Source organism: Phyllobates terribilis, unplaced genomic scaffold (assembly GCF_046119375.1).
Source record: "Phyllobates terribilis strain yellow unplaced genomic scaffold, ASM4611937v1 Scaffold_12__6_contigs__length_324123572, whole genome shotgun sequence".
Classification (NCBI taxonomy): domain Eukaryota; kingdom Metazoa; phylum Chordata; class Amphibia; order Anura; family Dendrobatidae; genus Phyllobates; species Phyllobates terribilis.
This window is the reverse complement of record NW_027362772.1, coordinates 47250589-47269852: the sequence shown is the minus strand read 5'-3', so window position 1 is coordinate 47269852 and position 19264 is coordinate 47250589.

The window sequence follows — 19264 nt, the reverse complement described above, 5'->3', positions numbered from 1 at the left end:
GGGAGGCAAAACCTGCGATTCCTTCTCAGAAAAAACTCTCCAAAAATCCTGAATAGGAACAGGCAATTCTCCCCTATCCAAAGCTGCAATAGGCCCGTTACAACACTTGTCATAACATTTATGGCTCCAGGATTTAATTTCACTGGTAGACCAATCCAGTACAGGATTGTGAAATTTTAACCAGGGCAATCCCAATATTACTGGAGAAGGCAAGTTATTCAAAACTACCAAATCCAATTTCTCATGGTGAACACCATTAATAGTGAGAGGAAATTCACAGACCTTGAGAGTAATATTCTTCAAAGGGGAACCATCCACAGAAACCACAGCAATGGGGGATGATAAAGGTTCGGGTTTTAAATTGAGTCTTTCCAAGAATCCCCCATCAATTACATTCAGAGTAGACCCACAATCGACAAACACCCGAAATTCCATTAATTTTTCCTGAGCAATCGTGGAAGCAGCTAAAAATACACCCTTGGAATTTAAACAGGCAATACGGGCATGACTGACCATTTTTTTTTCTTTCTTCATACGAAGCTCACAGCCTTTAATCAAATGACCAGATTTTCCGCAATAGAAACACAAACCTTCAAAAAATCTACGGTCTTTTTCTTGAGAGCGAGGTGCCACCGATCCAATCTCCATCGGTTCACCACTGTTAGTACACACATTCTCATAACCAGAAACTGACATAGCAGAGGATTTGCTCTCATTAACCCTTGCACGCAGTCTCCTATCCACCCGTATAGCTAATTGCATAGCCTGTTGCAAATCTTCAGGTGTAGGATAAGCAATTAGCAGGTCTTTAACCCTTTCATTGAGCCCAGCAAGAAATAAACTTTTCAGAGCAGAATCGTTCCACCCTGTTTGAGTAGACCATCGACGGAAATGAGTACAATATTTTTCCACATTACCTGATCCCTGTCTCAAACGTCTTAACTCAGTCTCAGCTGATGCGACACGGTCAGGATCATCATATAATAGCCCCAAAGCAGAAAAAAAACTATCCACTGATCTGAAGCATGTATCACTAGGTTGCAAAGAAAAGGCCCACTCCTGAGGCTCTTTGCGCAAAAGTGACATTATGAACCCTATGCGCTGGGATTCATCCCCAGAGGACTTGGGTCTCAAACGAAAATACAATAAGCAAGCATTTTTAAATGAAAAAAATTCTCGGTGTTCACCAAAAAATAAATCCGGCAAACATACCTTAGGCTCCAAGAAATGTGCTCCAGGACAGTTACTCACATGCTGACGGAGCTCGGCCACCTCCAGAGAGAGTCCCTGCAGGCGATGAGCCAAATCCTGAACCGACACCATGATGGAACAGAAAAATCTTTCCTTAGAGAATTTGCATGCTGGACTTACTGTTATGTTCTGCTACCAGAGCTAAGGAAAGAGAGGAGATCTGTCCCTACGATAGAACTCAGCTTTATCCCTACGATGTAACAGGGGACCTGATCCTGCGATCAGACCTGCTAAAGTCCTAAGCTAGTCTGTACGGAGACCTATAGATGTGGGGAAGGAATCCCTACAAGTACTAAGGACTGGGAGGAAAATGGGACACCTCCTAACAGAAATAGTAGCAGACAGACAAACAAACAAAATATATAGAACACTGAGGTCCGTAGACCAAGCAAACTAACAGAGTTAGATACAGAGCACAGGCTAGCTAGAAAGTAGTTATACAATGAAGTCCAGCAAAGCCAGAAGGGCGGAGCAGGATTAAATAGGCCAACAAGGTCATGTGACCAGCAAAGGAAAAAACCTAAGAGCAAGGTTCTAACACCAAACCCCTGTTCATGGTACATGCGAAGATGTCTCCCACCCTGCACCTGTCGTTGCAGACTTGCAACTATCCCCGTTCAAGTCCTTGTCCCAGGGCAGTGTTCAATTGCACCTCTCCCATTCCTTGCAATGCAAGCGCAAGTATGCAGCCTGCCACCCACCCACCCCCCGGCTGCAATACCATACTGCTAGCTTGCTTGCACTTGAAATTGGGCCTTTTAGGCATGTGGAAGCGGAATCTGGCCACCACATCATGGCTGCGTTGGCGGCCTGGAATCCATACTCAGTCCCCAGCCGCCCAGCGGACGTGTGTTCACTCTCGGTCCCCAGCCGCCAGGGGGCAGCCTGGTGTCCATATTCGGTCCCCAGCCGCCCCACGGCTGGGTGTCCACACACGGTCCACAGCCGCCTGGGGCAGCCGAGTGTCCATAAACGGTCCCCAGCCACCCCTATTTCTCCTGTCAACTTCCCCCCACAAACTTTTCTTAGCCCGGCCTGCTTTAGGGCAGCATTGGACGAGCCCACCAGAGAACCAGACTCCTCCGGTGGTCCCTGGCTTCTCCATCAGGGGAGTTCAGAGTGCCAAGGTGAGGAGCATGATGAGGATGATAGAAGTTAGCATCTGCTTTGTTTTCAAGGAATGCAAGCGCATGTATGTAGTTGCGGCTAGGCCTGAGGTGGTCAGCGTTTTGGCGCATATCCTACCTCCTCCGAGGATTGCTGGACGTTTTACTGCTACTATCCAAGTTCTATGACTCCCGTTAAAACAAAGCTTCAGGTGATAAATGATGGATGAGGTAGTGGCAAAGGAGAAAGAGCAGCAGGAACAGGAAATATTCACATCAATATCAGGCCAGTCAACCACATATATCTTGTAGGATATGTTTCTGTACCAAAAGGAGCTGTTCGGCTACACAGTTATAGGGCATACAGTGAGTGCAGTGCCTAACAAAAATTTTGAGGCACTCCAATGCCCCTTGGAAATGACATGGAGGTCAGAGGGCCTTAACTAAACCTTTTTTTCCATTTACAGCAACTGGGTCTCCTGTGCACTGTTGGGCTAAGCAGTGAATGGAAGGCTTTCCAAAAATTATGAGGAACTGCAATGCCCCTTGAAACAGACCTGGATTACAGTGTACTAAAAACCTTCTACCCATTATTGGGGAGTGTGTCTCCCTTAGTTTTCGCCTTTGCATTGAAAAGCAAAAGCTGACTAAAATTAGGAGGAAATGCAATGCCCTTTGGAAGAGTCGTGGAGATTAGAGGTAATTAAAAACAACATTTCAATGCCCCTTGGAGGAGCAGTGGAGTTAAGAGTAGTTTAACAAGATGGTGTTAATGCCCCTTGGAAGAGACGTGAAGGTCACGGTAGCTTAAAAAAGACGGTTTTAATACCACTTGGTAGAGTGATGGAGGTCGCAGTGGAATAAAAAGACAATATCAATGCCCAGTGGAAGAAACGTGGAGGTCACAGTAGCTTAACAAGACGGTTTTAATGCCCCTTGGAAGAGCTGTGCAGATCAGAGTGGTTTAACAAGACGGTGCTAATGCCCCTTGGAAGAGACATGGAGGTCACGGTAGCTTAACAAGATGGTTTTAATGCCCCTTGGTAGAGTGGTGGAGGTCGCAGTGGAATAAAAAGACAATATCAATGCCACGTGGAAGAGACGTGGAGGTCACAGTGGCTTAACAAGACTGTTTTAATGCCCCTTGGAAGAGCAGTGGAGTTCAGAGTGGTTTAACAAGATGGTTTTAATGCCCCTTGGAAGAGACATGAAGGTCACAATAGCTTAACAAGACGGTTTTAATGCCCCTTGGAAGAGTGGTGGAGGTCGCAGTGGAATGAAAAGACAATATCAATGCCCCTTGGAAGAGACGGGGAGGTCACTGTAGCTTAACAAGACGGTTTTAATTCCCCTTTGAAGGGTGGTGGAGGTCGCAGTGGAATAAGAAGACAATATCAATGCCCCGTGGAGGTCACAGTAGCTTAACAAGACGGTTTTAATGCCACTTGGTAGAGTGATGGAGGTCGCAGTAGAATAAAAAGACAATATCAATGCCCCGTGGAACAAACGTGGAGGTCACAGTGGCTTAACAAGATGGTTTTAATGCCCCTTGGAAGAGCTGTGGAGTTCAGAGTGGTTTAACAAGACGGTTTTATTGCCCCTTGGAAGAGACGTGAAGGTCACAATAGCTTAACAAAATGGTTTTAATGCCCCTTGGAAGAGTGGAGGAGGTCGCAGTGGAATAAAAAGACAATATCAGTTACCCTTGGAAGAGACGTGGAGGTCACTGTAGCTTAACAAGACGGTTTTAATGCCCCTTGGAAGGGTGGTGGAGGTCGCAGTGGAATAAAAAGACAATATCAATTCCCCGTGGAAGAGACATGGAGGTCACAGTAGCTTAACAAGGCGTTTTTAATGCCCCATTGAGTAGTGGTGGAGGTTGCAGTGGAATAAAAAGACAATATCAATGCCCCGTGGAAGAGACAAGGAGGTCACAGTAGCTTAACAAGATGGTTTTAATGCCCCTTGGAAGAGTGGTGGAGGTCACAGTGGAATAAAAAGACAATATCAATGCCCCTTGGAAGAGACGTGGAGGTCACTGTAGCTTAGCAAGACGGTTTTAATGCCCCTTGGAAGGGTGGTGGAGGTCGCAGTGGAATAAGAAGACAATATCAATGCCCCGTGGAAGAGACATGGAGGTCACAGTAGCTTAACAAGACAGTTTTAATGCCCCTTGGTAGAGTGATGGAGGTCGCAGGGGAATAAAAAGACAATATCAATTCACCGTGGAAGAGACATGGAGGTCACAGTAGCTTAACAAGGCGGTTTTAATGCCCCATGGAGAAGTGGTGGAGGTTGCAGTGGAATAAAAAGACAATATCAATGCCAGGTGGAAGAGACGTGGAGGTCACAGTAGCTTAACAAGACGGTTTTAATGCCCCTTGGAAGAGTGGTGGAGGTCACAGTGGAATAAAAAGACAATATCAATGCCCCTTGGAAGAGACGTGGAGGTCACTGTAGCTTAACAAGACAGTTTTAATGCCCCTTGGAAGGGTGGTGGAGGTCGCAGTGGAATAAGAAGACAATATCAATGCCCCGTGGAAGAGACATGGAGGTCACAGTAGCTTAACAAGACAGTTTTAATGCCCCTTGGTAGAGTGATGGAGGTCGCAGTGGAATAAAAAGACAATATCAATTCCCCGTGGAAGAGACATGGAGGTCACAGTAGCTTAATAAGGCGGTTTTAATGCCCCATGGAGAAGTGGTGGAGGTTGCAGTGGAATAAAAAGACAATATCAATGCCAGGTGAAAGAGACATGGAGGTCACAGTAGCTTAACAAGACGGTTTTAATGCCCCTTGGAAGAGATGTGGAGTTCAGAGTGGTTTAACAAGACGGTTTTAATGCCCCTTGGAAGAGACGTGGAGGTCACAGTAGCTTAACAAGATGGTTTTAATGCCCCTTACAAGAGCCATACAGTACAGCATCTTAAAAACATTATTCCCATTATTGTGGAGTGGGTCTCCCATAGTATTTGCTTATGCCTTCCAAGCACAAGCTTCCAAAAATTAGAACAGAGCAACTTGTAATGCCCCTTACAAGAGCCATGCAGTACAGAATATTACAAACATTAGTCCCATTATTGGGGAGTTGGTCTCCCATAGTATTTGCTTATGCCTTCCAAGCACAAGCTTCCAAAAATTTTGAAGAAATGCAGTGCCCGTTCGAAGAGTCGTGGAAGTCCCAGTAGCTTAACAAGATGCTTTTAATGCCCCTCAGAAGAGACGTGGAGGTCAGAGTGGTATAACAAGATGGTTTTAATGCCCCTTGGAATAGACGTGGAGGTCAGAGTGGTATAACAAGGCGCTTTTAATGCCCGTCAGAAGAGACGTGGGGGTCAGAGTGGTATAACAAGATGGTTTTAATGCCCCTTACAAGAGACGTGGAGGTCAGAGTGGTATAACAAGACGCTTTTAATGCCCCTCAGAAGAGACCTGGAGGTCAGAGTGGTATAACAAGACGCTTTTAATGCCCCTCAGAAGAGACGTGGAGGTCAGAGTGTATAACAAGATACTTTTAATGCCCCTCAGAAGAGACGTGGAGGTCAGAGTGGTATAACAAGACGATTATAAAGGCCCTTGGAAGAGACGTGGAGGTCAGAGTGGTATAACAAGACGCTTTTAATGCCCCTCAGAAGAGACGTGGAGGTCAGAGTGTATAACAAGATGCTTTTAATGCCCCTCAGAAGAGACGTGGAGGTCAGAGTGGTATAACAAGACGGTTTTAATGCCCCTTGGAAGAGATGTGGAGGTCAGAGTGGTATAACAAAACACTTTTAATGCCCCTCAGTAGAGACGTGGAGGTCAGAGTGGTATAACAAGATGCTTTTAATGCCCCTCAGTAGAGACGTGGAGGTCAGAGTGGTATAGCAAGATGCTTTTAATGCCCCTCAGAAGAGACGTGGAGGTCAGAGTGGTATAACAAGACTGTTTTAATGCCCCTTGGAAGAGACGTGGAGGTCGCAGTGGAATAAAAAGACAATATCAATGCCCCGTGGAAGAAACATGGAGGTCACAGTAGCTTAACAAGACGGTTTCAATGCCCCTTGGAAGAGCTGTGGAGTTCAGAGTGGTTTAATAAGATGGTTTTAATGCCCCTTGGAAGAGACGTGGAGGTCACGGTTGCTTAAATAGACGGTTTTAATGCCCATTGGTAGAGTGGTTGATGTCGCAGTGGAATAAAAAGACAATATCAATGCCCCGTGGAAGAGACGTAGAGGTCACAGTGGCTTATCAAGACGGTTTTAATGCCCCTTGGTAGAGTTGTGGAGTTCAGAGTGGTTTAACAAGACGGTTTTAATGCACCTTGGAAGAGACGTGAAGGTCACAATAACTTAAAAAGACGGTTTTAATGCCCTTTGGTAGAGTGGTGGAGGTCACAGTGGAATAAAAAGACAATATCAATGCCCCTTGGAAGAGACGTGGAGGTCACTGTAGCTTAACAAGACGGTTTTAATGCCCCTTGGAAGGGTGGTGGAGGTCAGAGTGGTATAACAAGATGCTTTTAATGCCCCTCAGTACAGACGTGGAGGTCAGAGTGGTATAACAAGATGCTTTTAATGCCCCTCAGTAGAGACGTGGAGGTCAGAGTGGTATAACAAGATGCTTTTAATGCCCCTCAGAAGAGACGTGGAGGTCAGAGTGGTATAACAAGACTGTTTTAATGCCCCTTGGAAGATACGTGGAGGTCAGAGTGGTATAACAAGATGGTTTTAATGCCCCTTGGTAGAGTGATAGAGGTCGCAGTGGAATAAAAAGACAATATCAATGCCCTGTGGAAGAAACATGGAGGTCACTGTAGCTTAACAAGACGGTTTTAATGCCCCTTGGAAGAGCTGTGGAGTTCAGAGTGGTTTAATAAGATGGTTTTAATGCCCCTTGGAAGAGACGTGGAGGTCACGGTAGCTTAACTAGACGGTTTTAATGCCCCTTGGTAGAGTGGTTGATGTCGCAGTGGAATAAAAAGACAATATCAATGCCCCGTGGAAGAGACATAGAGGTCACAGTGGCTTAACAAGACGGTTTTAATGCCCCTTGGAAGAGCTGTGGAGTTCAGAGTGGTTTAATAAGATGGTTTTAATGCCCCTTGGAAGAGACGTGGAGGTCACGGTAGCTTAACAAGATGGTTTTAATGCCCCTTGGTAGAGTGGTTGATGTCGCAGTGGAATAAAAAGACAATATCAATGCCCCGTGGAAGAGACATAGAGGTCACAGTGGCTTAACAAGACGGTTTTAATGCCCCTTGGTAGAGCTGTGGAGTTCAGAGTGGTTTAACAAGACGGTTTTAATGCACCTTGGAAGATACGTAAAGGTCACAATAACTTAACAAGACGGTTTTAATGCCCCTTGGTAGAGTGGTGGAGGTCGCAGTGGAATAAAAAGACAATATCAATGCCCCTTGGAAGAGACGTGGAGGTCAATGTAGCTTAACAAGACGGTTTTAATGCCCCTTGGAAGGGTGGTGGAGGTCGCAGTGGAATAAAAAGACAATATCAATTCCCCGTGGAATAGACATGGAGGTCACAGTAGCTTAACAAGGCGGTTTTACTGCCCCATGGAGTAGTGGTGGAGGTTGCAGTGGAATAAAAAGACAATATCAATGCCAGGTGGAAGAGACGTGGAGGTCACAGTAGCTTAACAAGACGGTTTTAATGCCCCTTGGAAGAGTTGTGGAGTTCAGAGTAGTTTAACAAGACGGTTTTAATGCCCCTTGGAAGAGACGTGGTGGTCACAGTAGCTTAACAAGACGGTTTTAATGCCCCTTACAAGAGCCATACAGTACAGCATCTTAAAAACATTATTCCCATTATTGGGGAGTGGGTCTCCCATAGTATTTGCTTATGCCTTCCAAGCAAAAGCTGCCAAAAATTAGGTCGGAGCAACTTGCAATGCCTCTTTCAAGAGCCATGCAGTACAGCATATTACAAACATTAGTCCCATTATTGGGGAGTGGGTCTCCCATAGTATTTGCTTATACCTTCCAAGCACAAGCTTCCAAAAATTAGGACGGAGCAACTAGCAATGCCTCTTACAAGAGCCATGCAGTACAGCATATTACAAACATTAGTCCCATTATTGGGGAGTTGGTCTCCCATAGTATTTGCTTATGCCTTCCAAGCCAAAGCTTCCAAAAATTAGGACGGAGCAACTTGCAATGCCCCTTACAAGAGCCATGCAGTACAGCATATTACAAACAATAGTCCCATTATTGGGGAATGGGTCTCCCATAGTATTTGCTTATGCCTTGCAAGCAAAAGCTTCCTAAAATTATGAGGAAATGCAGTGCCCGTTCGAAGAGTCGTGGAAGGCCCAGTAACTTAACAAGATGCTTTTAATGCCCCTCAGAAGAGACGTGGAGGTCAGAGTGGTATAACAAGACGGTTTTAATGCCCCTTGGAAGAGACGTGGAGGTCAGAGTGGTATAACAAGACGCTTTTAATGCCCCTCAGAAGAGACCTGGAGGTCACAGTGGTATAACAAGATGGTTTTAATGCCCCTTACAAGAGACGTGGAGGTCAGAGTGGTATAACAAGATGCTTTTAATGCCCCTCAGAAGAGACGTGGAGGTCAGAGTGGTATTACAAGATGCTTTTAATGCCCCTCAGAAGAGACGTGGAGGTCAGAGTGGTATTACAAGATGCTTTTAATGCCCCTCAGAAGAGACGTGGAGGTCAGAGTGGTATAACAAGATGCTTTTAATGCCCCTCAGAAGAGACGTGGAGGTCAGAGTGGTATAACAAGATGGTTTTAATGCCCCTTGGAAGAGATGTGGAGGTCAGAGTGGTATAACAAGACGCTTTTAATGTCCCTTAGAAGAGACGTGGAGGTCAGAGTTGTATAACAAGACGGTTTTAATACCCCTTGGAATAGACGTGGAGGTCAGAGTGGTATAACAAGACGATTATAAAGGCCCTTGGAAGAGACGTGGAGGTCAGAGTGGTATAACAAGATGGTTTTAATGCCCCTTGGAAGAGATGTGGAGGTCAGTGTGGTATAACCATACGCTTTTAATGTCCCTCAGAAGAGACGTAGAGATCAGAGTGGTATAACAAGACCGTTTTAATACCCCTTGGAATTGACGTGGAGGTCAGAGTGGTATAACAAGACGAGTTTAATGCCCCTCAGTAGAGACGTGGAGGTCAGAGTGGTGTAACAAGATGCTTTTAATGCCCCTCAGAAGAGACGTGGCGGTCAGAGTGGTATAACAAGACTGTTTTAATGCCCCTTGGAAGAGACGTGGAGGTCAGAGTGGTATAACAAGACGCTTTTAATGCCCCTCAGTAGAGACGTGGAGGTCAGAGTGGTATAACATGATGCTTTTAATGCCCCTCAGAAGAGACGTGGAGGTCAGAGTGGTATAACAAGATGGTTTTAATGCCCCTTGGGAGAGATGTGGAGGTCAGAGTGGTATAAAAAGATGCTTTTAATGCCCCTCAGAAGAGATGTGGAGGTCAGAGTGGTATAAAAAGATGGTTTCAATGCCACTTGTAAGAGACGTGGAGGTTAGAGTGGTATAGCGAGATGCTTTTAATGCACCTCAGAAGAGACGTGGAGGTCAGGGTGGTATAACAAGACGGTTAAAATGTCCCTTAAAAGAGACATGGAGGTCAGAGTGGTATAACAAGACGCTTTTCATGCCCCTCAGAAGAGACGTGGAGGTCAGAGTGGTATAACAAGACGCTATTAATGCCCCCCAGAAGAGACGTGGAGGTCAGAGTGGTATAACAAGACACTTTTAATGCCCCTCAGAAGAGACGTGGTGGTCAGAGTGGTATAACAAGATGGTTTTAATGCCCCTTGGAAGAGACGTGGAGGTCAGAGTGATATAACAAGACGCTTTTAATGTCCCTCAGAAGAGACGTGGAGGTCAGTGTGGTATAACAAGACGCTTTTAATGCCCCTCAGAAGAGACGTGGAGGTCAGAGTGGTATAACAAGATGCTTTTAATGCCCCTCAGAATAGACGTGGAGGTCAGAGTGGTATAACAAGACGCTTTTAATGCCCCTTGGAAGAGCCATACAGCACATCGTCTTAAAAATATTATTCCCATTATTGGGGAGTGGGTCTTTCACAGTCTTTGTTTATGCCTTCCAAGCAAATGCTGACAAAAATCAGGATGGAGGAACTTTCAATAATGGCAACACGGACCACGGTCACCCTGGTGGTAAAGTGTTGGTGGAGGCTGAGGATAAGGAGAAGAACATAAAACAGCAGAAATGAGGAAGCGTATACCCATGTGTGGGTGTGAAGCGGTGCATGTGAATACACCTCCCGAAATAACACAGTGGATTTGACTTTATGTTACTCTGCTGTCATTTGGTGGTGATGAGAAGTCTGGCCCAATCCAGCCCTTGTTCATTTTGATAAGAGTCAGCTTGTCAGCATTGTCAGTTGACCGGCGAGTACGCTTATCAGTTATAATTCCCCCAGCGGCACTAAAAACACGCTCCGATAACACGCTAGCGGCAGGGCAGGCCAGGACCTCCAAGGCGTACAGAGTGAGTTCATTCCAAGTGTCCAGCTTGGATACCCAATAATTAAGAGGTACAGAGGAATCACGGAGGACGCTGGTAGGGTTGGCAAGGTACTCCCTCACCATCCTTTGAAACTTTCCACTGCTTGTGAGAGTACCCCGCACCTCAGGGTCTGTCTGAAGGGAGGGTCTGAGAAAACTGTCCCAGAACGTTGACAGTGTTCCCCTGCCTCTGCTGGATTGTAGTTGCGTCTCTCTCGCATGTACGCCTTGGTTGGGTAACGAACTGTGACCTCAGCCACTAGCGTGTTCAGATGGGATTTTTTTTAACAGTTCTGCAGCAAGGGCCTTCAGGTACTGCCCTATTTTTGTAGACCTCTCCACCTCAGGAATAAGAGAGTGAAAGTTCTCCTTGTAGAGGGGGTCTACAAGTGTCACCAACCAGTAATGATTGTCACCCAACATTTTGACAACACGAGGGTCACGGTTAAGGCGGCGTAACATAAAGTCAGCCATGCGTGCCAGACTGGTAACGGGCAAGATTACCATGTCTTCACCAAGATGATGACTGACCATGCTCTCCTCCTCCTCCTCCCCCCTGTCCTCAGGCCACCCACGTTGAACCAACGGAATGACAGTTTTACAGGTACTACCGTCTACAGCACATGATACCAGCTCCTGTTCTTCCTCCTCCTCCTCCTCTCCCTCATTGTCCCCTAATGCACATTGGGATGAGATGAGGCTGGGCTGTGTGCAATCGCCCGCTACGGCTTCTTGATCCATCTCATCATACTCTGGCTCCAATGCCTCCTCTTTAATTCTCTGCAGAGAGCGTTGCAAAAGACAGACAAGTGGGATGCTGACACTAATGATGGCATCATCGCCACTCACCATCTTGGTGGCCTCCTCAAAGTTTGTCAGGATGGTACATATGTCAGACATCCAGGTTCACTCATGAGGTCTTATGTGTGGAGTCTGACCTGAATATCGACGGCCTTGTTGCAGCTGGTACTCCACAACTGCTCTCTTCTGCTCACAAATCCTTAGTAATTTGTGGAGGGTAGAGTTCCAACGTGTGGGGATATCACACACCAGTCGGTGTGCCGGAAGCTGCAAACGCTGCTGCAACACAGCAAGGGCGGCGGAAGCAGTAGCCGACTTGCAAAAATGAGCTGACAGGCGGCATACTTTCACGAGCATATCTGGCAACTCGGGGTACGATTTAAGAAACCGCTGAACCACGAGGTTAAGCACATGAGCCAGTCATGGTACGTGTGTGATCTTGCCTCGCCTCTGAGCCGCCACCAGGTTACGGCCATTGTCACACACGACCATGCCTGGATGCAGATTCAGCGGTCTCAGCCACAGATCTGCCTGCTCTTTCACAGCTGTCCACAACTCACAAGTAGTGTGAGGTTTATCACCTAAGCTTATGAGTTTCAGCACAGCCTGTTGCCACTTGGCGCAGGCAGTACTGCAGTGCTTCCAGCTTGTAACTGATGTGGTGATTTCTGAAATGGAGGCTGAACATGAGGAGGAGGAGGAGGATGATGCACAGGAGCTGTACACTGTGGGGGCAACTCTGACTGACATAGGGCCCGCAATCCTCGGTGTGGGGAGGATGTGTTCCGTCCGGAGGTCCGACTGGGTCCCGGCTTCCACTATGTTTACCCAGTGTGCCGTCTGGGAGATGTACCGTCCCTGGCCACAAGCACTTGTCCACGTGTCCGTTGTCAGGTGGACTCTCCCAGTAACAGCACTGTTGAGGGCACAGCAGATGTTTTTGGACACGTGCTTGTGTAGTGCGGGGATGGCACACCGGGCAAAATAGTGTCGGCTGGGGACCGAGTACCGAGGGACGGCCACAGCCATAAGGTTGCGGAAGGATTCAGTCTCCACCAGCCTAAAAGGCAGCATTTCCAACGCAAGCAGTCGTGAAATGTGCGAATTTAGGACTGTGGCCTGTGCGACTTTAGCTGCGAATTTCTGCATTCGTTCAAAGGTCTGGGATATGTACAATTGAACGCTGCGGTGGGACTTGGACGTTGATGCTGTTTCTTGCGAAACTGCCATAACAAGTGAAGACTGAGATGAGGGGGCTTCTTTACATGCAGTATGGACAGGCGATAGCCTTGCACACACAACAGGGGGTTCTATTGCACGCACAACAGTGGAAGAAGCAGTGGTGACACCCGCTGACACTGGTCGTGGACCCTGGGGTTCGCCCAACAAAGTCTGGTGCTTTACTGCCATGTCCCTGATCATGATGGTGGTGGTCAGGCTGGTAGTTTTGTCACCCCTGCTGATGCTTTCATGGCAGGTGGTACAAATTGCCTTTTTGGGGTTATCAGCAGAGTCTTTAAAAAAATTCCAGACTCTGGAAGACCTACCGCTTGTACTGGCAACGTACCTCATGTTGGTGTTACGGGGATTGGTTGCCCGCCTTCTGTCTGCGGCCACCACACTGCTTCTTCCTGCCTGTTGGGGTACTCTGCCTCCCTCCCCCTGTGTGCTACTGGCCTCACTCTGCATGTCCTCCTGCCACGTTGGGTTAGTTACTAGATCATCCACCACCTCCTCCTCTTCCACTTGCGCACCACAATGGTCCTCCTCACTTCCTGGCAATTGTGTCTCGTCATCGTCCACCTCTTGTGACAAATTGCTAGCGTTGACTTCCTGTGGCCGTGGCTGTTCAAATATTTGGGCATGGCTACATGGGATCTCCTCTTCCACCACTTCAAGTGGAGCAGACGAGGGGCACAAATCTGGAAATGGACCAGTGAACAGCTCTTTAGAGTGTCCAAGTGTGGGATCAGTTGCTGTCTGACGACACTCGGCATGGTGGGAGGAAGGAGCATCAGGCTGAGGAGGAGTATGCGGTCGAGACTCACGGCTACTAAGATTTGACCGTGTGGAAGACAGACCGGAGGTGGTGGTGCCCAGGTAACTGGAAGTATTATCTGCTACCCAATTAATAACCTGTTCACACCGATCAGTTCGCTATACTGCTGTTGTTCAGTGCTTCCCTAGTAATTCGGTCAATAAGTGGGAGCGAGAAGGTGTGGCTGTTGGTTGTGGCACATTTTCGCCTTGGCCACGGCCCCGTCCTCTGCACGCATCATCACCAAAACGTCCACTTCCACGTCCCTTGCCACGTGTCTTGCCCATTGTAAAGGAAGTGAAATAGCTTACACTCGCACTATCAATGGAAAAAGGGTAACAAAAAGTAGATTAGAACCGTGGAAGAGGAAAACAACAGTTCTATTTCTCTGGCCTACACCCGACTCTTTTAAACAATCAGAACCATCAGGGAGAAACTAATGGCAAAACCACAGTTATAATTTACTGGGGTATACCATAAAATTTTAAATATATATATTTGTGGCTGAACAGTAAGCGACACACTCAAACTGTTTTTTTTAGATATGAAAGGCCCAAAACTGGATACTACAAAGATTTGACCCGTGGAACTGTAAAATCACAATCGGATTTGTCGGGCCTACAAGAGACTATTTTCAACAGATATATTTTTGTGTCAGAACAGTCAGGAGACACTACTGTTTTTTTTTTAAGGCAAAAAATGCGAAAAACAGGATAATAGAGATTTTTTACCGTGGAACAGCAAAACCACAGTTTTAATTTACTGGTGTATACCAGATTTTTTTTAAAATATAGATTTGTGGCTGAACAGTAAGTGACACACTCAAACAGTTTTTTTTTAGATACAAAAGGCCCAAAACTGGATACTACAGAGATTTGAGCTGTGGAACTGCAAAACAACACTTCTGTTTCTGTGGCCTATTTCAACAGATATATTTGTGGCTGAAAAATCAGAGACACACTTTTTTTTTTTGGGGGGGGACACCAATAGGTTAATAAGACGGGTATTTGTACAGTGTGAAGGAGGAAAAGAAAAAGAGTATTTAGATGAAAAAAAAGGATTTTTCCTGGCCCCCGAGACCTGGAGCTAAGTCCAGCAATTTCAGAAACAGGAGCACACAGGACTGTAATGCAGCGTTTGCTGCTATAACCACTGCGTCTCCTATACAGCCTGCCTGCCTGCCTGATATCTGGGATGGATATTAGTCCTGAGAAGGACTGTTTGTTTGTTCTGGCACCCTTTACAGACCCTACACTAACTATTTTGCAGGATAAATCTCTCCCTAGCTCAGCAGCGCTGTCCCTACACTGTCTAATCCGGAGCGACTATGTCCAAGATGGCGGCGCCCGGTTTTAAATACTCGAGGTGACGCTGTGCGGCCAGCCAATCAATGTAATGCCCACAACCAACATGGCTGCGGCATTGCAGTGACTGGCTGGCAATCCCTGCATGTTCATTGGCTCTGTAACCGAGTAACCCAGAAATGCTCGGTGCTCGCCGAACATCCCGAGTAGCATGATGCTCGGGCGAGTACCGAGCAGTGTCGAGCATGCTCGCTCAACACTAATAATGATGGATGTAACAGAGCGGAATTTGTCACTAAACTGTTTACAAATAACAACGTAGCAGGTAACAGAGAACACGTAGTGCTGTGATAATGAATTCTGCCAGATGACAAACCCAGGTTTCTCCTTTGCAATTTATTATTTGTGACCAATGTAAAGAGGTTTTCTAGTTTGGTAATGAAGCATAATGGGGGTAAAAGTTTTAAAACTTTAAGTTTCAACTCCACACACCTTGTAGCTACACTTGTATCCGGTCTGGGCAATGTGAGGCATACAGCCTGGATTCCATACTTGGATACATTGTACACATACTTCTGTGCAGCTGCTATTGATTATCGCACAGGGCGCTGTCTACACTGGACACAATGACATCTACTGCTCGGCTGAGAGCAGGATTAGCTGCAGTGTGCAGGGGTCACAGCCTCTGGGTGTAAAGGAGGGTTTTCATTTATTGACAGCAGACATAGATACTGAAAATGAGGAGGAATTGAATCACAAAGTTTTAGAAAGTTTTCGCCTGTACAGACAATTATAATTGTGAACTGAAAACCCTTTAAGGTTTTATGGTCAGTACATATATTATCTATATATTACCTATTATCTATCTATTATCTATCTTTTTTCTATCTATTACCTATCTATTATCTATCATCTACCTATTATCTATCTAATATCTATCTATTATCTATCTATTATCTATCATCTACCTATTATCTATTATCTATCTATTATCTATCTATCTATTATCTATTATCTACCTATTATCTATTATCTATCTATTATCTATCTATTATGTATTATCTTTCCATGTATCTATCTATAATCTGTTTATTATCTATCTATTATCTATAATCTATCTATTATCTATAATCTATCTATTATCTACTATCTATCTATTATCTATCTAGTATCTATCCATATATTTATCTATTATCTATTTAAAAGCATGATAAGAACACTTGTGAAAAAAACACACTCAAAAACCCTGTAAGGTTATGTTCACACGTTGCTTTTTTTGCTGCGTTTTTTTTTCTGCAGCCAAACCTGATCTCTTAGTAATAAAAAATCTGCATTGAAAACCCAGGGTTTGCTGCCCTTTTTGCTGCTTTTCTTGCTGCATTTTTCAGGATCCCAAAGTTTAGTTTGCTTCCACCTTGCAAGCATAAATAACACAAGGTGTCAGGCTACCAATGCAAGACATAAGTGAAACGATAAAACATATGTGGAAAAAAAGGACAATATGATCTAATTATTTAGAGGAAAACGTTCTTTATTTCTGAAAAAAAATGGAGACTAATTGGAATAAAAAAAGCTGGATTCATACAGTATATGAAGCTGTGAATTAAGGTTATATGAGTTCATAAAAAAATACACGATTGCAAATGTAAAAACAGCGAGTGAAGTTGATTTGGCCGGGGATTGTTTACCTAATACATTGGTAGGGCATTGAGTTGGTAGGGCATTGTTCACTTTCACACATTGGTTGGGCATTGTGTACCTAACACATTGCTCGGACATTGTTAACTCAACACATATCACTGATTTAATTAAACTGTACTTGGAGAAACTAACTAACATCCATGCTCATTTGAGGTGACCAAGACATTATGGTTTATATTTGGGAAAATCACAAAAATAGATCTGTTTCTCATTATGTCGTATCTGCAGTTTTTTTAAAAAAATGCAGCAAAAACTGATGCCATTTTTGCACTTACTCATTGCATTCTGTTGATGAAAAAAGGCGGAAAAAACACTGAAAACACAGTAGTTTCCAATTTAGTCAGGAAAAAAACAAGCTTGTACATGAGATTTCTGAAATCTCATAACTTTTGCTGATAATGTAAAAATCATCTTTTAATTTGCATAAAAACGCAGAAAAAATGCAACGTGTGAATTTAGCTTAAGGCTACGTTCCCAGGATGAGCTTTTGGTAAGTTTTTGTTGTTGCAAATTTTCTGCACCATTTTTGCACTTATCAAGTAAATTAGGTTACTTGTGTTTCTTCATAGCATCTGCGAGTGTATTTTATAACTGTGTTTATCATCAAAAACTTATTATCGACACACGGCCTAAAAAAAGACAAGTAACCTAATTTATTTAATAGCTGCAGTCAAAAACTCTCCAAATATGCTTTGTGGGAGCATAGCCTAAGAGTTTTATAAGGCTATGTGCCCACGTTGCATTTATGAAGCAGGAAATTTCTGCTGCATAAATGCAAGTTCTCTCCCGGAAAAACGCATGCGGAATTCCGCACGCGTTTATCGCGCATTTTTCGCGCGTTTATCACGCGTTTTCCACATGCGGAATTGCCTTGCGTTTTTTATGCATTGGACAAAGGCAATTCCGCTTGCGGAAACGCAAAATTAAATGACATGCTGCGGATTTTTGAACGCGGCATAAACGCTGCGGAAAAATACGCAGCATGTGCATAGAACTTGCGGAATCCCATTGGGGACCATGGGGTGCGGATATACAGACTAAGTATATTCTTTATCATACATCTGAAGGAGGTGACTCCCTGCTTCGTTGTATCAGCATTCCTCCTGCCATCAGTCTAAGGCTTTATTAACACATCAGTATTTTTTATCAGTATTTTATCAGTATTTGTATGGCAAATACAGGAGTGCTTCCAAAACAGAACAGGTGTCACTCTTTCAATTAGGGTGCTTTCACATTGCTTCTTGAGGGACACGTTCACCAATCCCAGCAAAACGGGATCTGGACGTATGCGTCAACATGGTCATAGACTGTAATGATACAGACAGAGCAAATGTGCTCTCTGACTTGTGTCATTTTTGGGACGGTACGCCTACTTGAAATGGACACTCAGATGGAATAGACTGTGTCAGAGTACCCATCTCCAGTAGGCATACGCTTGCAAAAATTATGCACGTCAGAGAGCACATTTGCTTTGTCTGCATCATTACAGTCTACAGCTCCATTGGCGCATATGTCCGAACCTCGTTTTGCTGGGGGCTAGGACGTATGCCCCAACGGAACCAGTGAACGTGTTCCTAATTAACGTGTTATATTAAAATGCAAAAAAAGTCTGCCAGGGATGTGTGTTATTACACGGGTCTTAAGTAGTGTTGAGCGAATTTGTTCGTCATTTCAAATTCGGGTTCGTGTTCGGGGTTCCGGCTTGTTCACATCAAAAAATCACATCCGCCCATGAACATTCCTGATTTGCCACGCTGTCATGCAGTATGCCAAATCCGGGATGTTCATGAGCGGAGCTGATTTTTTGGCGCGTACAAGCCGGAACTCCGAACATGAACCCGAATTTGAAATGAAGAACAAATTCGATCAACACTAGTCTTAAGCTACGAGTCTGCCGTCACATATAGTGACGGCAGACTTGTAGCTTGTATTGACATCTTTACTATATCTCTGTCTATTAAGATGGTAAATAATTTTTTATTTTAGATGTACCTCTGATTGCAGTCATGAGCATGTGAAGAATCTGAGAAATTTCTTTCTTGACTTTTGAACTTCTCTGATATATTACATTATTTCTAGTGTTGAGTGAGCACTAAAATGCTCGGGTGCTCGAAGCTCGGACTGAGCTCACCGTGATACTCGGGTGCTCGACCCAAGCAACGTACCCAATGATAGTCTATGGGAGACCCGAGCATTTTTGCAGCGGCACCCCCGGCAGTCTGTAGAAAGGTTAAAAAGTGCCCAAAACGATAGTGACAGTGCTAAAATGACATGGGGACAGCATGGGGATCGCCCCAGGAAGCATTTCTGACCCCTAGGTCACTGCTGTCAACAACGTGGTCAGAGGTATTAAGCCACTTTTACGTGCTCACAATAAAATGTTCAAAAGCAAAACTGAAAGTGCTTTCCTGTGAAATATGTTAAGGAACATCCTTTCCAGGGTAAAGACTTGTGTATAAGGTAAAATAAATAACCAAAAACAAAAATACTCCTCTACACCTTGGGCTATGTTCACAAGTAGCATTTTTTATGCGTTTTTGCACTTTTGTA